The sequence below is a fragment of the Sorex araneus genome, chromosome 7 (genome assembly GCF_027595985.1).
Source record: "Sorex araneus isolate mSorAra2 chromosome 7, mSorAra2.pri, whole genome shotgun sequence".
Taxonomy (NCBI): Eukaryota; Metazoa; Chordata; class Mammalia; order Eulipotyphla; family Soricidae; genus Sorex; species Sorex araneus.
The window spans coordinates 50,379,013-50,393,396 of NC_073308.1; positions in this window are offsets into that span (position 1 = coordinate 50,379,013).

A 14,384-nucleotide genomic window follows, 5' to 3' on the forward strand; every position below is an offset into this window, starting at 1 on the left:
CTTTTCATGCCCATCCACTTGACTACAAAATTCTTGACCTCCTTTTTTCTAACAGCTGCATAGTATTCCATTGTATAGATGTACCAAAGTTTCCTCAACCAGTCATCCGTTCTGGGGCATTCGGGTTTTTTCCAGATTCTGGCTATTGTAAACAGTGCTGCGATGAACATACATGTGCAGATACTCCAACCATCATTTTCTTAGTGATCCCTTCTCTATTCCATCTGCCTTCTCCCCTTCGCTCATAAAGCAGGCTTCCAGCTATGGGCAATCCTCCTGGCCATTGTATCTACAGTGGTGCTTACTCTTACACAAAATTGTCAATGAATGGTATTTTCATCCTTGAATAAATATATTTCATTTTCCCTTGTCTTTGCTGTGTCTGAGAGATGAAAATATTTCAATTTCCTCTTACTAATTTGAATATGCAAATTTGCATCAAAGCGAAACTGGAGTTTGGCCCTTGAATTACCCTCTGCCCTAAAATTTAAAGATGTAGCCAAATTCTTTCAATGGAAATAGTTCCAATCAATGGCATGCTGTAAAACTGACAAAATGTAATTAAAAACAGGAATTACAAAACCAGTTTTTAAATTGTAGTTGACAAGACTATATATTTTAGGAGTACAATTATACACATCTCTAAAATATATTACTACTCCACAACCACCTCTGAATATCTCTCCATCACAGGTCATTGCACCGACTCCTTCAATTTCCCCTTGGCCCCCTCCTCTCTGCCCCCAGCTCTCACCTTCCTGCTCTATTAACCTCAGCTCTGCAGTCTGAGGCCAGAGGCTTGTTTTCATTTGGCTTTGTTTGTTCCCCTTCTGTGCTTCTCTATCTCCCACAAATGAGTGAAATCACAGGTATTTTTATTTCTCCTTTTGACTGAAAGGGAAATTGATGGAATTTAAGTGTCAAATCTGACATCAAAGTTGTACTTATCAAAAATACAATTTATTCTGAAGTAGCTCCATATCTTCTCAGCGTGCATACTTATGCTAGAATTCACATGAAAAGAAATGCCAGAAATTGAACCCGGGTTGGTTTCATGCAAGGCACATACCTCAACCTCTCTATTACTTTCCTAACCAAGATATCTGAGCACTATAACTGCATATGCAGGGAGCCATGGCATCTTAAACCAGGGAATATTTGCTTGAATATTATATGAAATTGCCTCTCTGTATTCCTTGTCAGCCGAATAAGTGTTGACAGTGGTACCTCACTACCATACAAAGAGTGAGGCAAGGGAAATAATGTCCACTGGGGCGAGGTGGAGTGATAGTATGGGGCACACTGGCTTAGGACGGAGAGTCTTCGTTCTTCTGATATTTTAGTATCAGAGAATGATTCATGGACAAGGATAAGTCCTCTGGGAAACTTAGCATGGATTTGGAAGGCAACTTGAGAATTTGAACATTACACCAGTAGTTTGAGAAAAACTTTCAAAATTATTATGAACTGAATATAAAGTTAAGCGGCATGACTTGTAGATAAACTCTAGGGCATGGTTAATGTCTTCAAGGGTGCCAATGTTTTTTCCAAGTTCATTTTATTATAGGCACACTAATACAGCATTTAGAATACCTAGGTCATGAGCGACCCTGTCTTGTGAGGTTTAAGCTTATAAAATGTTGGAGATTTTATAAAAACAAACAAACAAACAAACAAACAAAAAGCTGTGATTTAGGATTTGGAATAGCTTATCTTGAGCTTTCCCGTGTGATGGCAACTAGACACTAAGACTAGGATAATGGCAACTTTATTATTTATAGTTATCAGGCTTACTCCCGGCTCTGTGTTCAAAGATCACTCCTAAACATGTTGGGGGACCATATGTGTTGCCAGAGATCAAGCCCAGGTCATCTATGTTCATAGTCAGTGCATTGTCCACCATACTATCTCTCTGGCCCTGGCAACTTAATTTTTTAAATAACTGTTAATTCACATCATTGGTTTCAAATGTTCTACAAATGCTGGAAGTCAGATTCACAACTCTTTGTATATGTCATTCTGCTACCACCACTAATGTTTGAGTGAAAGACAGCCCTTTATTATGACACTTACATCCTATTTAGCTGTCTGTCAACTACAGAATACTGAACATTAAAACAGCCATCCAATTGAATTCAATTAACAATTGAATATTTAAATCCAGTTTAAAATCCAAATTACACCAAAATATAAAATTTAAAAAGTGAAATAAAATATCCTCCTGCCTTTTCTTTTATTAAAAATAATATCTACCTTAGCACTTTGCAAGTGCTATACTGCAGTGAGCCCTTAGATTGTTAACCTATGAATGGTTAGCTGTGAAGTTAGAAACCAGATTTGTAGTTAAAGATAGGAGGCTGAATTGGAAGACTGAGGTGGGAACTAGAGGGAAGTTTTGTGCCGTGTCTTGTGAAGACAAAGAACAATCACTGCTCTCTTCATTTATCTTTCTGAACTGCAGAGGGCATTCCGATGTATAATGGCAACCTGTCTGAATATAGTCTGAAGCTTAACTCATGATTATCAATTGGGATGTAATTATATACAAAAGATCCAAAAGAAGGAGGAACAAATCACAATTCCAGCTGTGTTTTCCCCAATCTTTTGCTCATTTATCCAAGCCAAGAATCTCAGAAATCTGTAACCACTTGTAATTACTAGGTAATGACTATCAATGGAGAGGTTTCTTCCTATCCAAACCTTTTCTCACTCCTAAACACTACATGCTCATATGCATAACATGAAAACTACTATTTCTCTCATTGTGGAAAGAATGTAGGGAGACTGTATGCGTTGATCCATAAAGAATATTCTTTGGAGACAAATTGTGCTTACAATATACTAGCCTTTCATCTAAGTCTAGGGCTTCCAAGTAGAAGAGTGAGTCATCGTGCTTTTAAAATATTATGTACTCTTGAAAATAAAATGAAAATATGAGATGTCTATGCCCAATTTATCTAAAAAGAAAGAAAAATATTTTATAGCAATTCAAGGAATTCACAGTTCTCTGAAATTCAAATAAATGATTTAGGCTAACAAGAATTTAAGAATAAGGAGCTGGTAAGAAAGAATTTACCCATGAATGATAAAAAAGTTGATAAACTAAGCTTTTAAGTGTTTTTTCCTATATAAATATGTATTATGTATATTGGTTATGTACATATTGTATTTATTGTTACAATGTACATGTTGTTACAATGTATATATTATTACAGTATATATACAATGTATATATTATTACAGTACTTAATAGTCTAATTAATTGATGAAATATTTGAACAAAGTAAAAGGAATATAATTAATATTAACACTTGATAATCTGTCTGGGTAAATTTGTAGAATCTGAAAGGATGCATAATTAAGGGGTTACTAGACTTTCTCTCTGATATATCAAATGACTTACAACCTTACCTTACTTTGATGAGTGTTAAATGGCAATTAGTTTGCATCCAAATAATGATCACAAAATGAATTGCAATCGATATAGAAAGGGGCAGTTGATGTATATGGACAGAGAAGACAAATATTATTTGTTGTCTCATTCCCAAGCCCTGACTTTTTCCTGTTGTATCACTTAGTCATGAAGATTAATTCACACATTTAAGGAGGAGGCTCAGTGTTTATTTGATGTACATATCCTTATTGCTTTACTCTTTCCTGAGACAGGCTTATGGTAGGTGGTATTTTCAAACGTTTATAGTGGTATACACAGAAACTGGGACTACAACAAACCAAAAAGATAGTCTAATTAATTCGATCATCATTACGTGAATGGTTCTGACTCTAATGATATCAGAGTACTCCTCCTTTTCTTTTAATTCTCATCTTTTCTTTTTTGATACTTTCCAAGAGTGTTTTTCTTTGAAATATTCAAAGACAACATATTTTCTTACAGTTTGAAACAGAAAAGACAAAACTATATCTTTGTGTTTTGTTTTATTATTTTTGGTCACATCTAGAATTACTCAACGGTTACTCCTGGCACATTGCCCAAGGGCTATGTAGTACCAGGAACTGAACTCAGGTCTTCTGTGTGCAAGCTATATGCACTAGCCGTCTCAACTATTTCTATTGGTTCTAAACTGTGTCTTCTTCCCTTATGTGTGCTAATGTATGCTTTCTATAGGGAACTAAACACAAATGTGCTAATAGTGTTGGAACTTTATAATTGAAGTTATCAATCAGAGAAATCATGTAGGCTACTCAAGTTAATTTATATAGTTGCAATGGGTTAAGGGTTAAAAACATGTGTATTATTAGAATAATCTAATATATTATAGATGACATTCTAAGCTATTTTGTGTGACAACTTGAGAGCTATTAGTAGCTTCGGAAGTCTTTAATTGAAACTTTCAATGACTCATGGTTTTAATGAAGCTTCTTTAGCAGTTCGAGCCATTATATCAAATTAGCGCACGTGTGCACACACACACACACACACACCTGTGCACACACACAAATTGCTAATATTTCAATACACCTTTGATATATACAAACAGCTTATTTATTAAGATATCCTATTCTTTTCATTACAACTTGAGAAGCTTATTTGTAAATATATTCTATTCTCATTTTTAATTATTATCATCTAGAGATTCATCAAATTGAAGACAAGTCCTAGTATTATCTTGATTTTGGAGGGAAATAGCTCTTTTATTTCTCGATTTTTAAAAAAATGGTATTCCCCACCACCACAACTCACCCCCCAAACAAAACAAAACAAAACAAAAATTAAAAAAATGGTATTTTAGAAAAATTACTTTAAATATGTTTATGTATTTTATTATCAACTTAACAAAACATGTATACCAGGTACAGATTATTTGTGTTTAAATCCAACTTGTTATAATACGATACTCTACTTTGCCTAAATAAAAGAACAATATAAACCTGTGTACAATGGCTAGAATGATATTACAGAAAGTAGGGCATTTGCCTTGCATGCAGCTAACCTAGGTTTGATCCGTGGTATCCTAGATGGTTTCCTGAGCTGTGACTCATGAGTGCAGAGCTAGGAGTAACCTTTGAACATTGCTGGGTGTGGCTTCAAAACAAAACAAATAAAAATATCTGAGTACAAAATAAGCTGTTATTAGTTTGTTTGTTACTTTATTATAATTTCACCTCAGAAATATTAGGAATTATTTATAATGCAGGCATGAAACATTTCTTAGTGTAAATATAAAGTAAAATTGTGTTCTTCCCTACTGTCATGAATCATTATAAATAATGCTGGGCATAGTATATATGGTGAATCCCCTGATAAACAGTTTTGGGGTTATGCTTCTCCTGATTTTCTCTTTAAAAATATCATTAATGTAGATATTGAGAATGTTTGCTACTAAGGCAATATATAATAGAAACAGATGACTATCTGCAGAAGTATTTCTTCTTACCGTAACAACAGTTTATAATTCTGCTTATGGGAAGGACTCCGTTGAATGGCTGTCAGAAAGCTCAGTAATGGTAGTTACTCTGTAAGCTGTCATATCACCAAAGAATAGTTTTCGAGTGGAGCAGATGTTCAGTATGCATTTGGGTACTTGAAACACAAAGCAAAAAGTCAGGCTAAGAGCATTTGTTGGTGAAAGGAAGATGAGAGTAGAGATGAAAAGGCTGCAACTACTGGGAGAATTACAGTTCAGCATGTTCTAGAAATTATTTGGTTCGAGTCCATTGAAAGAGCCTAAGTGGTAAGATCAACAATATTCATCCAGAAGAAAGCAAGGGACTTCAAAAGACACTGTGCAGTTTCAACCATAACAAAAAGTCATTGTGTAGCTATCAAAGAGTGTAGAGCATAAGGGACCAAAGCAACATTAGCTGTGATTTTAAATCCAGCTTACTATCTGGCATAATTGATATTTTGCCTTGTCTATTTGCCTTGTCATGTCTATAATAAAATATTTTTAGACAAAATTTTAAGTAAAGTTCTTTTATCCTTGTAAATCATTCTTGACTTCATGTATACATATATTTAACTAATTTTAAGCTGAAGTTGCTTCCTTCTAGAGGAAGAGTGCACTTCATTTTACTTAGTATGTGATCAGGTTTTCTCTACCTCAGCACTATGATGTACAGGCTAGAAAATTCTTTATCGCGGTTCTCCAGGTGTGTTCTGTATAGAATATTTAGCAGCATTTCACTCTTCCCACTAGATTCAATAGCATTTGCTCTACCAGCTGTGGCAACATAAATGTTGCTAAATGTCCTCTGGTAGAAAATTCACCCCCTATTGAGATTAGTAGTCTACATTTGGTCCTCTGGTATTCTCTAAAATTATGTGATCTATAGTCCTAGCAGCACTAGAAATGTGATCCAGTGATGAAATATACATCTCCGTGAATGAAATTGAGTTAGTCCTTGAAAATTTAGGGGGAAATGTTGTGAACAAAACTAACTTTTAGAGTCCATAAAAACTACTATTGTTCTCAGAGTGAAAAGAGAGGAGAGATGGGAAGAATGAGTAGGGGGAACTATGGTGGTGAAATGCTACTGAATTTTGATTGCAGTGAGATCAGCCTTCTAGACAGAGGTATAAGGCTATGTATAGACATACTATGGTATTATAATCCAGTAAGAAATTAATAAAAAATCAAAATTCACAAAGCTATCAGATCAACAATGAGCATTAATTCATAAGAATGATCTAATCTACATGCATTTTCATGTGCAACATAAGTAATTGTTACCATCTTAAAAAGTCTACTGACATTCTACGCTTAAGAATTTGGTGACAGTATTATTCACAAGTAATTATTTGCTTTTTTTTGGAGGGGAGGTAACACGTGGTGATGCACAGGGGCTACTCCTGGTTTTGCACTCAGGAATTACACCTGGTGGTGCTCAGGGGACCATATGGGATGCTGGGAATTGAACCCGGGTCGGCCACGTGCAAGGCTCACTGGTAATTATTTACCACTTCTCATCTGCCCATTGTACTTCTAACTGGCATTGTGTACAAAAGATTTTCATAGTTATTATATGTGCAAGATTTTGATTTTTAGCTCCATTTTTAGCAAGGATCTTCATGAAGTTCAGGTGTAAGATTTTCCTTTCCACACAGCATGAGTACCACCACTTCTTAGTGGGTTAAATAGCCCTTGTGGGGATAGTATGAAATTTGACACTATGTTAAACACTTTTATTTCTAGAACAGAAAAAGTCCTAAAATGTGGAGACACTAAATTTGGGGCGTCTTCTTTCTCAATGAGAAAACATCATAGTTGTCTTACAGAAGATATTTTTCCACATTCTCTTCTGAATTATACGGCAAGCAGCATCAACATTCTACCTGCCCTAAAATATTTATACTCTGGGTAGTGATAACAGACTTAACTTTTCAAAACAATAAATCACAAAGAAAAATAATGAGAACTGCTAAAATGTATATAAGGAATTACAGTGGGGTGCCCTATGGCATAAATCCCAGCAATTCTTGCATGCCCTAAAACTGCCATCTGAATTTTTATTTACATCATTTTTAGGGATGATTAAGAGAAGAATGAGGTTTCAAAATGATAGATGATATGAACAAAACACAAGTGAGCTGCTTACAAGGGACAATATACAGATCAATCTGGGTTGAGTGGATATCTTGTAGGTTAGTTCTAATTAGTTGGAAGTAGGTTTTAAAGATTGTGCTTTATTCACTTTTTTTTTGAGGAACAATGAAACTTTTCATGTCTTTGTGAGCAGAGGATAATGAAAATCAATGTTTGGGTTCCACGGTTATGTTAGTAGTACATTGTATAGAAGAAAAGGGAGTGATGAAACATGGCAAAATGGCAGAAGAGAAAAGCAAGGAAAATGTCATACGTAATTACAGGCTAAATAAAGTAGATGCTATAATATTCAATTCAGATTCTCTTTCACAACTTAAAGACATTCTTCTAGCTGCAGGGCTTTCTTTCCAAATCAGCCAGTATTTTCTGAAGAGGGAAAAAAAGAAGGCTTGAAATCAATTGGGAAGAACATGTGTGCAGTTGATATGGGGCATTAAAGATTTCCCTGCTCCTTAGAATTTTTTTTTTAAATTTTCTCAAAGGACTAGAGCCATAGCACAGACGATAGGCATTTCCCTTGCATGCAGCCCACCCAGGTTTGATTCCTCCATCCTCTCGGAGAGCCCAGCAAGCTACCAAGTGTATCCCACCCACACAGCAGAGCCTGGCAAGCTACCCGTGGCATATTTGATATACCAAAAACAGTAACAAGTCTCACAATGGAGATGTTACTGGTGCCCGCTTGAGCAAATCGATGAACAATGAGATGACAGTGCTACAGTGCTACAGCGCTTTTCCCAAAGGTGATTTCAGCCTCAACACTCCATATAATCTTGACCCACCCTCGGCGCCATCTTGCCACATTCAACAGAGAAGAAACTGGGTGTTCTGGTGAGCAACACGGCTGGAGAATGCTCCGGACCCGAGACTGGGCCAGCAACACTGGGGATCCAGACGGAGGAGGTGCAGCCACCACATCTAATCCAGATGGAGCCCTGGCGACACTAAGCAGCAACTAACATGGCTCCGGGATGCAGGACTGGGGCAGCCTCGAACCGCGCGGCTGCTAATGCGGCCGCACGACCTTTTCTAAAAACTGAAAACATACAATCTTTTAATGGAAAACTCTTATCAAATGCTTCCTTGGTAGTAGGGCTGTCTTTCTTGGGGGGAAACTCCAACAACAATAGTGAGTTTTGTGTTGAAATATGGAATGTAATCAAGGTAAAGAGAAAATGAAGTGAAATTCATCAGTTATACAGTTGGGGGTGAGGGGGGCGGGGGCGGGGGTATACTGGGGTTGTTGTTGGTGGAATATGGGCACTGGTGAATGGATGGGTGTTTGAATATTGTATAACTGAGACATAAACCTGAGAACTTTGTAACTTTCCACATGGTGATTCAATAAAAATTAAAAAAAAAACTCCATTTAAAAATGATGATTAAAACCTACCTATGAGTGCACAGCCCATCCCACTTTTTCTTCTGTCAAATCCACTCATCAAAGTTGTTGATCTTGAGTGGCCCCCATAACCTTTGTGCACACCATGCCCCAAATCTATCTGCTTACTTAGAAACCCCATCTGTGACCTTGGTGTCATCTCAGAAAGATGCCATGATGAGTTTGGAGAATGATAACTGGCACCAGCTGGAGGTGAGTTGGCTCTTGGCTGGATAGGAGGAAAGAAGAACATGACTAGTCTCAATTTCTGTTTTGAAACCAGTGGGCGTAACATAGGTTGTGTGGTTTAGGTCACAAACCTTCCCCTTCGGTGTTACTTCTAGAACACGAGCACTGTTAGAATGCTAGGGGCGGTGTTTCCTGAAGATATACAGCGCTTAGTGATCAAAGGCTCATAAGCATTATTATACCCTGGCACACACACCCAGGTTCCCATTTCAAAACCGCAGAGATTATTCTCTGAGCAGCTAAGACTGTGGCCTGCTAACATCCGCGGTTCTGGGCTCCATCCTGTCTTGTCACAGTAACCCCCCTTCCCTAAGGCAGCTTGCATTTCAATCTGTGGTTTACAAGGACATAGGGCTTTGGGAGCTATAATGCAAGCTTTCAGCTTAGGCACTTTTTTTTTTTTTTTGCTTTTTGGGTTACACCCGGCAATGCACAGTGGTTACTCCTGGCTCTGCACACAGGAACTACTCCTGGCGATGCCCAGGTGACCATATGGGATGCTGGGAATTGAACCTGGGTCTGCCTCATGCAAGGCAAATGCCCTACCCGCTATGCTAAGGCTCCAGCCCCTGAGGGATTCTTTGAAAGGCTATCTCAATATCCCAGTTAGGTTTGGCCCTTGTTTGGATTGTGCAGCAGTTAAAACTCCTTTAAAACTCTCTATGTTAAACCTGCCTTCTTCCTTTCTCTTCGTATTCCAAGTATTAATTCTGAAAGTTCATGATGAGCAAAATGCACTTTCTGAACTACACTTCTCTCAGTTTGATTCCTATTTACTCATCTGTGACTATTGTATATTACTTCTCTACTACTGTTTTTCTTCATCTTTTTTATGAGATTTCACAGCACCCATTTTGTCTTTCTTTTTCATCTCTGTTCAAGTTTTTAAATAGAGCAGATATCAAGTAAAGTCACAATGCTATCATGTTACAGTCCTCCAAAGATAGTTTTAGCACTGTCTCCCTGAAAACTCGTTAAGGAAAGTTCACTTTTGCACATTTAACTGTGAAATTAGATGATAATGTAAGTCTGCCATTTTTAGAAGTGTGGAAATTACTAATATAGTAACTTTGTATTCCTTATCAGAAGTTGTTATTCGGACTGGTGATATAAAAATGTATATCACTTTCTTACTGCGTTCTTTTTCTTCTAACATTCTTCATGTGATTGTCACCTTTATTAATCTGTTTTCACATTTCCCCCAGCAATTCTGCTTCCTCTTCCAATTGCATAGGCTGAATATATTTTTATAAAATTTATAAGTATTTCTTTTGCTGAGTTCTAGACTATGCTTTAAAAAAGCAGGCTAAAAGAAATACTACATTTAGTGTAGGTAATGTATAAACTCTTTAAAAAATACTTTATTAAAGAACCATGATTTACAAAGTTATTCACACTCATACAAGGTTCCAGCACCAATTTCCATAACCTGTATCTAATTCCCTCCATAAATTTCTCAGTTTGCCTCCCTTACCCTACTTTCATCCTGACATCTTGACAGGCACCTTTTAAAATTTGTTTTTTAAAGCTTAGGTCTCATGATTTCAATGTTGTTGACTCTGTTATTTGGATATTTTACTATATTGCTCCTTAACGTCACCAATGTTCCTGAATCTCCTTGATCCCTGTCCCATTTTTAATGAGCAAGGAAATTGTATCTTCCTAGCAAAAGCAAGAACATTAGAGCTATTTTGTCAACTTAGTTTTATACTTTCATAGTCAAATAAAATGTATTTTTTCATGAATATTATCATAGTAGCACTGTAGTACTGTCGTCCCGTAGCTTATCAATTTGCTCAAGCAGGCACCAGTAACGTCTCCATTGTGAGACTTGGTATTGTTTATTTTGGCATATCAAATACGCCACAGGGAGCTTGCCAGGCTCTGTCCTTCGGGTAGAATACTCTTGGTAGTTTACTGGGCTCTCCGAGAGGGATGGAGGAATCAAACCTGGGTCGACCACATGCAGGCAAACTCCCTACCCGATGTGCTGTCACTCCAGTATCATAGTAAGTAAATAAATACATTTTATTCATTGCCTTACATAAAATTTATCTTATCAAAATCAAAATATACCATTATGAAAGTATGCTAAGATTTTTTTCTAATTTCTTACAGCTTTTTAGCCTAATTATTTTAAGGCAACATTATTTACAAAGTTATTTTTGATTGCTAAGATAATTTTGGCATCTTCTTATCTCAACTTAAGGCATATTTCCATGTATCCATTTTAATTTCGTATTTCCAACATTCTTAGAAACAGGTTAAACAGGTGAATTGCATGTCCTCATATCACAAAGTAAGAAGTTAAGACAAAATTCCTTTGGCAAAGGAAATATAAAATTGAGTAAATTTTAGAAAGTTTGACAGTAGTGACCAGTTAAGAGTTTAATAGTGTTACAATATTCTCAAATTTGTACTAAAAATAGCATGGGGATTGACCAGCCTTAAAATAAAAATTATTTACTATATGATGTTAAAGTTTATGAATCAAGATAATCAGGGTGAAACTCAGAATATTAGATGGCTGAAAAGGACAAGATTGTTCCTCGTGATAAATGGCACAGCCATAGGAAAACCACAGTCAGGATTCACAGTGATGCATTCTGTGCTTGACTAACACAGTGGAGTAGATTTAACTGGAAATTGAAATAAACTAGATTCCCCAACTGCAAGATGTCAGTAAGTGGAGCTTAAGTTTAGGTGGGGATTTAGCTATTAATGCCAAAGTTAAGAATATTGATTTTACCTTGTGGAAATATGGAATTATTAAAAACTTTCAAGCTGAGTATTTACATATTAGAAGTTTTTTGAAAACTAGAAGTTATGTAAAAAGTGGATAAATTGAAGCTTAACTTGCTTTATGTGCTGGGGGAGAAGGCCGTTGGGATAGAGAAGGGGTCACTAAGTCAATGATGGTTTCAGGGATTGTTCTGGATGGGAGATGTTTGATGAAAGTAGATAGAGACCAAACATGATGGCCTCTCATTATCTGTATTGCAAGCCATAATGTCCATCAGGAGAGAGAGCGAGTAAGAGGCAGGGGGAGGGGTGGGATGAGGCTGGGGAAAGGGATACTGGGGACATTAGTGATATAAAATGTACACTGGTGGAGCGATGGGTGTTCATCAATGATACGATAACATTGGTTTGTCCTGTCTGCCTTACCACAGGGAGATTAGGGTTGTTGGGTCACTCCCATCACAGTTCTCCCATTCCTCTGTGTTTACTTGTAGCCTCTTTTTTGGTGTTCTACTTCCTCAACTGGTCAATTACCTTTATCTCCTAATCAGACTCTGTTAACTTGTAAATACTGCTTTTCTCTTCTCCTTAGGTTAGTTGCATCATTCATTCAGAGCAATGGCTTTTTTGTATATACACAGGAAGACAGTTAATGATATGCTTTTGTAACTTGGGAGTTAATTGACACCAAATGATATTCACTCCTGGGCGTCTGTTTTCTTGACTTAAGCCTCAGTTGTCCTTACTTCCTAGCACCCCAAAAGCAGGGTTCCGAGATGAGGGGCTAGTTGTACCCAGGGCAAGCTGTGAGCTACCCTGGTATCAAAATGGGCCAGGCCAAAGTGCCATAATACTTAACTATAAGTTAAGAGCATGGTCCATGGATGAATTCTGTCACAATCCAAAAAGTAACAACTGGATTAGGACCCAGCTAGGGTCAGGAAAGATTAATCTGGCCTGAGCACTCTAGTCTGAGATCTATTGCAAGATATCCCCAGGGAAGTCAGTCTACAAGCTTAATGCATCTCTTACTGTTCCATGCAAAATAACTAATATTAAGAAGTAGAATTAAGATGTTATTTAAGTGACTGAGGAGAGGAGAAACACCCGTAGGTGGTATTTCCTCCTTTGAGCCTGATTGGCAATCAGGAAGGGCTTTGATTTTGCTGCCTCCAGTGAGGGGATTTGGGGAGAGACTAGAGAGAGACCACAGCAGTGAAGGGGAGAGCAGAGGGATGAGTGGGACACACCGGAGGAGACTGCAATGAGGGTCAGTGTGAGACTGGAGTGGGGGGTTTAGTGAGACTGGAACAGGCGCGTGGGGAGAATGGAATAAATGGCAACTGATCACTAACCAGCCTGGCCCTTGTTTCTTCCATCGTCCACCCATGGCATCTGCTGTCCAGGGTGGGGAAGCGGCCCGAGACCACCGAACACAGGCAGCGAACCACGGGGGGTTTCACTACCCTTCTCATGATTGCGCAGATCATTGTATGACTGAAACTCAAACATGAAAGCTTTTAAGTGTAGCTCACGGTGATTCAATTAAAAAAAATTAAAAGAATAAATTGAAGCTTAAAAGGTGAGGCACGAAACTAAGATGTGAGATATAGCTAGGTCATTGATTCACACATTCTATAAATACTTTGTTATGTTCCTTAGGTAATTTTGTCCTCATAGATCTTCAAAATATTCTACTTGTTTATTACTAGACCAATTTTACCTCTAAATTTTCTTTTCTACCACTGGATAGTATCGGGGTTAAAGTGCTTTCCTTAAACATAGGCGACTTTGGTTCCACATTGACACTGGATATTTCCCCAAGGACAACCAGGAATCATCTCTAATTCTCAAGCTTTGCCCCGTTCCAAGAAGCTTTACTTGTTTCTTCAAATCTGAATGATAATCTAGCTGGATAAAATCTGAATGATGATCTAGCTGGATAGAGTATGCTTGGAGAAGTGTTCATTTGCTGAGTTTTTGTACCTTATCCCATTATTTCCTTCCAGATCAGTGTCATTTGATAGATCTGTTGTGACTCACGTGGGATCTCCTCTGTTCGTAAATTGCTTTATTGATCTTGCTACTTTCAATACTGTCTCTATGAAATTTTTCATTTTGAGTGCATTATATCTTGTAGTTTTCCAGCTGGCATCAATTTTCCCTGGTACCCTTTGGGTCTCTTAGAGCTCAGTGACTAACTATCAAGGCTAGGAAATTCCTCTCTATGACTTATTTAAGTATTATTTATCAAAATTTCCTTCCTGTTCTTCAGGGACTCTGATGATTCTTACATTATTCCTCTTGAGCTCATCTTGTATTTTCTGGTTTGTTGTTCATCTCCTTTCAGACTGTTTTCCACCTATTGTTGTGTTCCTTCGTCTCATCATGGAGCAACTTGATCTTTTGCGCAGCTGCTGAGTTTTTAAAATCACCAACGATGCTTT